Raw genomic sequence first — 9,906 nt, forward strand, 5'->3', positions numbered from 1 at the left:
AAGTACTTAAGTCGTATTTTTGGCAGTAAAAATATATTTCGTCACTAGTGTGGAACTTCTATAGGTACCTCTCTGTTTTCTTCCATATAATGTACCAAGTGGAATACCAAATGGAAGAGACGATCTGTACTAATGGGTATGACTGTTGGGTTTTATGCCCTAAATAAAACTCATTTCAATATAATCAGATTTACTTATTAATATAGATCAGAAATAACATTTAATGTTGCATGGTTCACATGATTTATTTCATGATTATATGTACATAATGTATAAATTTATCTGAAACCCTTTTCACATACTTGATCCTGTTTATTGTGCCGTCAACACATTGGAAAGTAAACATGACTATGTGAATAAAGTTTCCTAGATTTATCAGACACAGGGTTTTACTGATATGATAATCTACAACAAGAGTTTACTTGTATTTGGAGAAATACTATGTTCTTTCCAGAACATTGGTTAAAGTAAAGCTCAGGTTGGATGCATGGAGTATGCATCGGAAGGGACCGATATTGAACTTTGACTTAGATTTAATTAAACTTACCGTAAAATCTATTCAAGTCAATATCGCCTAGTTGATCCTAGATCAAATGATCTTAATCCTGTTATGATTAGGCTCAATCTTGAAAGGCTATTCGTGTTCCTTGAATTGTTAGTTAAGCCTACTTTTAGGTCAGGGTGATACGTACTTTTTGGGAACACGGTAGTGCAATTGAGTGGGAGCGCTAGCATAAACATGGAATCTATAGCTTCTATCTGACGAATAGTAAGCAAAGGATGATCACCTTCGAGCTTGACCAAACGAAAATAAATGGTGGAGATCTCATTTCACATAAGCTGAAATATCATTTATACGGGGTCAAGTGTTTTAAGGATAAAATACATAGTAGGGTGTTACGGTAATTTAATCCCTTTACTGTGTAGATCATTCATATAGAGGATAATTGATCACATTAGGATTATAACAATGGATAACTAATGATGTGTCTATATGGTGGAACATATAGAGCATTCTATATACTGAGAGTGCAATTCTAAGTTCTATGCGTGGATTCAACGAAGAATTAATAAGTTAGTGAATTTTAGTGCTAAATTCTTGATCTACTTATTGGAAGCTCGGTTATATAGACCCATGGTCCCGCCACTAGTTGAGATAATATTGTTTGTAAGACTCATGTAATTGGTTTTGATTAATCAATTATAATTCACGAATTAGACTATGTCTATTTGTGAAATTTTCACTAAGTAAGGGCGAAATTGTAAAGAAAGAGTTAATAGGGGCATATTTGTTAATTATGATACTTTGTATGGTTCAATTAATAAATATGATAAATGACAATATTATTTAATAATTATTTATAGTTATTAAATAGTTAGAATTGGCATTTAAATGATTGAATTAGGAAATTGGCATTTTTGAGAAAATCAGATACAAAAGGTGTTAAAATTGCAAAATTGCAAAACCCAAGGCCCAATCCACTAATGCTTGGCGGGCCACCTATTGTAGGTTTTTAAGTTGATTTTTTCATTATTTTAATGCCATATAATTCAAATCTAACCCTAGTGGAATGCTATAAATAGATAGTGGAGGCTTCAGGAAAAACACTTCTTCTGATTCAGAAAAACTGAGCCTCTCTCTCCCTATCTTTAGCTACCACTTCTTCTTTCTCTTCCTTTGAATTTCGAACTACCTTAGTGTATGAGTAGTGCCCACACACATGAAGTGATACCTCAATCATAGTGAGGAAGATCGTGAAGAAAGATCATCAGCAAAGGAGTTTCAGCATCAAAGATTCAGAGAAGAAGATCCAGGTTCAGATCTTGATAATACTCTGCTACAGAAAGGATTCAAGGGTTAGAGATCTGAACGGAAGGAGTCATTTAATTCCGCTGCACCCAATGTAAGGTTTCTTAAACTTTATATGTGTTTAATTTATCGTTTTAGAAAGTTCTTATTTAGGATGTTAATAAACATACTTGTGAGTAGATCTAAGATCCTGGTAAAATAATTTCCAACAATGACAGCCATGATCGGTTGTTTCTCTATGTCAGTGAGTCAACAAAAATACCAGCCGTTTCAACGTCTTCTTCTCCCTTCCTCACCATTTTCTTCTTTCTATAGTTGTTCCTACTGAGGGTAGGCATTAGAGTTTTGTGTGGGTGTTTCACCGATGGCTGGAGATGAGAAGACCGACATCGATGGTGCTGATTTCGACAAAATCGGCATCGTCAAGATTAGGGTTTTGACAAAACCTAATGGCTAAAAAGATCGAAGCCTTAATTTTTCGTTGAAGCCTAGATCATCTTCTTAGTCTGGCACCATCGCTTCTTCATCTCGTCGAAGGCCAGATCTTTGTGTCAATCCACCGACACCTTCTTATTCGTCTCAAATCTTCGTGTATTGATTTTTAATTTTTAATATATGAATCTAAGTCACAACTAATCATTTTTAGTTTGCGATCTAAAATTTTGTGTACTGTATCAGTTTTTTTTTTAAAGCTACGTGTTTTGAAATGTCTTTATTATGTTGTTGTGAATTTGAATAAGCTACAATTTTAATATGATATGGTTATAGCTGCCCAATTGAGAATTTGAGAATGAGGAAGAAGACAAGGTTGAAGAGAGAGAAAGTATTTTTATTTTAAGTTTCAAATTTTATTATTATTATTTTGTATTTTTCTTTTAATTTTAAATAATTTTTTAATGAAATTTTTATTCATAATATTTTCTTAGAAATTAAATAACACGAGCCTATTAAATATTGTCACATATATATTTATTTGACATATACTGTAACAGTTAATAATGGGAGTAATATGACATTTATTTTAAGTTAATAATGGGAGTAATATGACATTTATTTTAATAACATGGTATGCCATTTGGTATATTGTAAGATTATAAATAGAAAAATACTTACAGAAGTTTCATACTAACGACAGAAAATATTTTTACTACCAAAAATACGACTTAGGTACTTATTTGTTACTTAAAGTAAAACTTAAATATTTATATAGTAAATTATTTTTTTTATTTATTATTATTTCCACAATTTAACACATTTTAAATTTTGCATTTGGAGATGAGTACCAACCAATGGACAAATTTAAATTACAATGAAAGGGACTTGGGCCCTAGTAAGTGATAAAATTGAAACGTACAAGTCAATAATTATGCTGATGTTGAACCAAAATCCTAAATAGTCCTCACCCCACACACATATCATCATCTTTGGTCAGTCTGGTGAGATGGAGTACGAACAACATCGATTGTTTGCGTGGCACCTGGCACCTTCAAAGCCACAACTTCCACTTTCAACAAAAGGACAGCAAGTTTGAGTTGTCTAATTTGTGTGCACACATTTTTCAACTAAGCATTAGGTTTTGCCATCTGTCCAGCCTTAGTACCAACCCATCAAATGTTCTAATAGAGATGGGTTCACGTTTGTCAGCAACCCTACTCAATTTTTTTTTTTTTTTTATGAATCAACCCTAGTCAATGTGAGAAAGGGAAAATAGGATTCTCCTCCCATTTGTAGTCTCTTATCAGCGGTAGTAAAGTCCTTAGGGCAGCTCAGTTGCCCATGTTTAGGTGTTGATAAAGCTGCTTCTAATGGTGGCCTCAGAATTTGAAAGGCTACTACTATTGCTCCTCCCCAGCATTGTATTCGTAGTCTTGATTTTCTTTTTTTAAAGGAAAAGATAAATACTTATTAACATATATAAGGTTTAGAATTTTCGAGGTACTAAATTATTTCTTTTGAATTTCTTTTTTTGGGATAAAATTGTTAAACTTAAGGGTTTTTGTTCAATTTTATTCCATTAAAATAATTCGGTGATGGTTCATGTACTAAGTTATACTTTTAAATTTTGATATCTACCTAATCATGCTCTTTGAACTTTTATCCATGTTAGACTTTATTTATTAAAATTAGACAAAAGATTTTTAAATAGGGCTATTTACAAAAATATGGGAAAATAAAGATAAGTTTTGATATATATGGCATAAAAACTTAATTACACTAAATATGGCATTTTTTAAAAAAACTTACAAATATGGGAAAAAGTCTTGAGGAATGCCATAAAAAACTTTAAATTTGTGTTTCTTTTTATTTATTATTTCTTTTTTAAAAAAATAAAATACTAAAATAAATAAAAAATGATCTCAACTATAGATATTATTTTTTTTATAGAAATTAAACTTGTTTTTTTTTTTATTTAAACTACTATTTTTTTTCTTTATTTTTTTTGTTAAAAACTAATTATTTCATTAAAAGCAGAAAAAAAAAAAAAACCAGTTTCATCAACATCATCCTGAAGAAAAAACAATATAAAAAATTATAATCTAAAGATAATATAAACTTTAAAAATCAGTTTCATCAACATTGAAAGAAACTATTAATTTCATTAAAAGAATAAAAAAAATAGTTTCATTATGTTATTAGAATTTTTTTTCAAGTTACTTTTTTATTATTTTTTTTCTAGGTTGGAAACTTACATTTATATTTTGTTATTAAATTATTGGTAGGCATTATGTGTTGTTTTGATTATATTTGTGATTAGTATTTTTTTTTCTTCGTATATTTGTGTGTGTATGGTTTTATTTGATTGTCTGATGAAACTGGTTTCAATTAACTTTATTATTAACATTTGTATTTTGTTATGATTTTTTATAACGTCAAAACTGGTTTCACATGTCGAAACTGGTTTCACAGATTTTAACTGTTCTTTAATAGGGTTGCTCAATTTTTATGATATTATTATATATTTTTTAGTTTGTATAAAACCAGTTTTCTTATTGTATGATATTTGAACACCAATTTTTATTTTATTTTAATTAATCAGTTTCTGACACACATATTATTTTATTATTTTCATAACTGGTTTTTTTAAGTAACTAGTTTTTATAACTATTTTTTTTTTATTGTTGTTCATAATTGAATTTTATTCAATTTTTTATTAATTTATTTCAAGAAACTGGTTTTTATTTGTTTGTTTTTATTTTGGTTGTTTTACTAACTAGTTTCTCACATTCCACTGTTTTTTTTTTGTTATTCTTTTATGGTTTTTATTGCACTTTTGTCTCTTTAATTTTCTTTGTTTCTTTTTTTTTTTTTCTCTTTGATTTTAATTTATGATTCTCTTTGTTATATTTGCTGCATATTGTATGTTTAAATTAACTCTAATTTTTGAGCAAGCAAATAAAAAATTAAATGCCAAAACAAAGAATGAAGTTAGAAGTTTGATTATTAGGTATTGATATAAAATTTATATGTTCGAAACTGGTTTTTAAATTTAGTATCGTTAATTTGTAAAAGTTTAGTTATTAGGCATTGTGTATTTTTTATTATGTTATTGATGAAACTATTTTTTTTTTTTGCCTCTTTTAATGAAATAATTCGTTTCTTTTAATATTGATGAAACTGGTTTTTAAAGTTAGTATCGTCTTTAGATTGTAATTTTTTTTCATTATCTTGTTGATGAAACTATTTTTTGTATTCTTTAAATGAAATTATTAGTTTCTTTCAATGTTGATGAAACTAGTTTTTAAAGTTTGGATTCTTTTTAGATTATGATTTTTTATATTGTTTTTTTTTTTAGGATGATGTTGATGAAACTGGTTTTTTTTTCTGCTGTTTTTAATGGAATAATTAGTTTTTAACAAAAAAAAAAACAAATAGTAGTTTGAATAAAAAACAAGGTTAATTTTTGTAAAAAAAAAATGAAATAAAAAAATGTACACTTATTATATATATTAAGAGAAAAAATTTAGGTTGAGAAAAAAAATTAAAAAAAAAAAAAAAGAGAGACACAAAGAGAAATTAAAAAAAAAACAATAGAGAGAGATAAGCGAAAGAAAGAAAAAAAAAAGTAGCAACTGACTTAAAAGTTGAAAAGAAAAAAGAGAGCCAAAATTGACTAAAAAATATATAAAAAAGACAAAAAAAAAAACTTTTTGAAGTTTCAATAAGTAAAAAAGAAAAAAAATTAATAAAAGTATAAAAATAAAATGTTCTTGTCAAATTAAAAATGTAATGTTTGAAAAAAAATGTAATATTTGGTGTAAATTTTTCAAATAAAAAGAAACCCTAAAATGTAAGTGTAAAATAAATAAAACTAATTAAGCTAAAAACAAAAACATAAAATATGGGATTGGATAATAAGTTTATAAAAATATGGCATATCAAATACCATAAAAAATCTTAAATGTGAAAAAATGCCATAGAAGAGTGGCAAACTTAAAAATGCCATATTTTTCTAACTTTGTTATGAAATCCCATATTTCATGTAATTTTCACTTTTAAATCTAACAATACTAATAATTTAGGGAGAATTTTTCACTGTCTTCAAAGTTGAAAGAGTATAATTTAGTATATGTTAAAATTTGAGGAATAAAAATCTTAATTATTTTATATATAATATATTAAATAATAAAGTAGAGAACAAAAATAATGATTTTAGAATTGCTGAGCATTTGAATTATTTTTAGAATAAAAGTTGCTAAAATAATGTGAATGAGAGAGAAATATAAAAAATTATGGTGCCGTTTAGTTTTAATTAATTATTTTTGAAAGATTGGAATATTTGGCAACGTTTAGTTTGATGGTATTGGTGATGCTCTTATGTTTTATGATGTGACAGAGGCTGTGGGATTCGCCATGGATTCATATCAAGTGATTGGGAAAAATTGGAGTTGGAAGAGGAAAATGTGACAGCATGATGTGATGTTTGGCTAGAGAATTTGGACTAGGTTTGCTCTTTCTTTCCTATGTATATCAATTTGAACCATGATACTCTTTTTCTTTTAATAAAGAAAACTATGACTCTTTTTTTAGAAAGAAAAACTATGAGACATGAATATAACTATAAATATGAGTGTAAGGTTTATTTTGAAAAACCAGCAATAATATAAGTTGTGGTATGTCAATCTAAAAATAAATATGGACTGTATCGTGTCAATATTTTGTAAGGTAAGCCTACACAGTTCGTGAATTGATCTTTTCGTGTTATGTTCAAACTTGTATCATATTTTATTTTAGCTTATTCATTTTTAATAAATAGGTCAGCTTATTTTCTTAACGAGCTCCAATTCAGATTCTATTTTTTTACTATATTATTTTATAATTAATGAGTTAATTATCATACTGTATGTAATGTTTTATAGTTTTAATTAATTTTATATAATTTTTCATCAATACTATAAATATAATTATAAAATAAAGTAATTAGAATGATTATAGTTTGAATATTTGTTAGTAAATAATACATATGTATTATTATTATTATTATTATTATGTGTTGTTAATAAAATTTTAAATAAGGTGAATGGAATTCCATCTCAAAATCAATTGGCAATGGAAGGAGTAGTTTATTCTTCTTATGTATTCTATTATCTTTCCACATATTACCGATGTGGGACTATCGAACATCCCCCATAAGGATGGTAGCTATTTTTATTTGCTCACCATCTTAGACAACTCTATCATAAGCGACTCTTTTTGCGCTCACTATTCCTAATCACAAGTGGCTCTTTTTGCTCTACTTTTTGAATCGGTATTTTTTTATGGCTCTTTTTATTTTTTGGCTCACTATTCCCGAATCACAAGTAGCTTTTTTTAACTCTTGGATCAATTTTTTTATGAATTTTTGGTGGCTCTTTTTTTTTGGCTCTACTTCGATCGGTTTAATTTTTGTTGGGATTGGATAGTGGGTTTTTTTTTGTGTTTTTGCTTTGATACCATGTTAGAATATTGGATGAAGTGAATGGAGTTCCATCTCAAAACCAATTGGCAATGAGAAGAGTAGCACATTCCTCTTATGTATTCTATTATCTTTCCACAAATTAGCGATATGAGACTATCTAACAGTTGTATTTTTGAGCTAGTTTATTTGTGCTTACGTGTCATGCCTTTGGATTTATCGTGTTGTATCGTGCTTAAGCCTATTTTTTTCGTGTCGTGTCATATCGTGCCCAAAGTTATACATTTTCTTGTTATCTTCAATTTCAACAAATAAATATATGATGTATATACATTTTCTTTTACTCGAAGGTGGATAATTAGGAGTGTAAATGGGTCGGGTCAAATATGATCCGGCTATGATCCGACCTGATCCAGATCATGTAAAGATCTGCCCCGTCCCGTCCCGCTAGATCAGATACTCAGATCGGATTAGATCCGACCCAACTTATTCGAATCGGATCTGATCTGACCCGACTATTTTTTTTTTAAGAATTTTAATATTAACTTATAATTGTATATCTATTTTAATTTTGTATTAGTATTATTAAATACAATACTATGTTTGCTATTGACATGTATTAATAGATTGTGTAAAGATCTGAGTCCGGATTTGGGTCCGGGTCTCGGTCCGGGTTTGGGTTCGGGTCCTGAGTCCCGGTCCGAGTTCAGGTTCGGGTCCGGGTCGGGTCCTGGTACAGGTTTGGGTCTCGGTCCGGGTCCGAATTCGAATCCCGGTCCGGGTTCAGGTCCCGAGTCCGAGTCTAGGTCCCGGGTCCAAGTTCGGGTCCGGGTCTGGGTCATTGTTTAATTATTAATAAAAGATCCAAAAGCTAAAAGTTCTATTAAAAAAAGTCATTAAGATTTGTTTTTGATATACTATAAAATTTGAAACTACAAATTTTATTTTGGAATACAGTGCTCACTTTTTTTAATAATAGGTGAGGTTAGCGTGTGCCTAATTTGTTTCATTTTATTTATTTAATTTTTATTTCAAGAATATTATTATAAAAATATATATAATTTAAATTTTATATCTTAATACTAATTATAAACGTATATTTTATTACTATATTAGAAATACAAGTAACTGAATAACATACACTATTATTTAAAAAATGGACAAAAAAAAATTTTAGATGCCAAAATAGTAGGAGTGCATCGTAGAAGCTCTCTACAATGTATATTATTATTAAATTTTTAACCAATTTTTATGTCAAATATAATAATAATAATAATAATAATAATAATAATAATAATAATAATAAACTTAAAGAATGTCTATAGTATTTCTCTGTTAGTTTTTTATGGTACTAAAGTAGGAGTGCATTATTAATGGTATGTGTAATTTGTAGTATAAATACTTAAGTTTAACTCCAAGTTGCAAATAAATACCTAAGTTTAATTTTTGGCGGTAATAATACCGAAGTTATATTTTTGGAACTCTGTAGGTACCTGACCATTATATATTAAATCATTATCAACGTGTCATTTTCTTATTGATATCTTTAAATTAATTTTTTTAAAAAAAATTAATGATTTAGACCAATCAAGAATTACCACGTGGCAATTTACTTAACACTTAACAACCAGCTACCTACAAAAGATCCAAAATTATAACTTATGTATTATTACCGCCAAAAATTAAACTTAGGTATTTATTTGCAACTGGGAGTTAAAATTAGGTATTTATGCCGCAAATTACTCTTAATGGTATTGAGCTCATCAATTGTGTCAAGATAACATTGGCAGTGGAACCATCTTATATAAAATAAGATGATAAAACACTTTAGAATCAAATAATAAATATCTCATGTACTTTGCTATCAGATTTAGAAATTTTCTTATAAAACTAGTATTTGTTGAAACAAACATTTTCTTATCTTAATGACCATAGGATGGTCCACCCCTAATCACTTTGGAATAGCCATCAAACATGCAAACATTAGTTAACAGTTCTAGCCTTTCTTAAGTTCACAATCAGGACATCCCTTAATCTAGTAATGGTGTATACTAAGTACACAGCCATTCCATCATTCTGAAATTTTCCTATCACTAGGATATTTCTCTAGAAGGACTTAGGCAGCTGCTAGTAACTTATCATAACTTTTAACTTTCATCAATATGCAATCTGAATTTTTGGGGAGGTAAGTTTGAATACAATT

At 28.2% G+C, this 9,906-nt stretch overlaps 1 long non-coding RNA gene across 1 annotated transcript; it reads left to right on the plus strand.

Moving 5' to 3' along the window:
• The first annotated feature begins 3,110 nt into the window (after positions 1-3,110).
• LOC133030838 (uncharacterized) lies at positions 3,111-7,020 on the plus strand. The gene is made up of 2 exons (XR_009684372.1): positions 3,111-3,745; positions 6,645-7,020. It is a non-coding gene; the product is annotated as an uncharacterized LOC133030838 (long non-coding RNA).
• Positions 7,021-9,906: the final 2,886 nt, after the last annotated feature.

Source organism: Cannabis sativa, chromosome 9 (genome assembly GCF_029168945.1).
Source record: "Cannabis sativa cultivar Pink pepper isolate KNU-18-1 chromosome 9, ASM2916894v1, whole genome shotgun sequence".
In the NCBI taxonomy this organism is placed as follows: Eukaryota; Viridiplantae; Streptophyta; class Magnoliopsida; order Rosales; family Cannabaceae; genus Cannabis; species Cannabis sativa.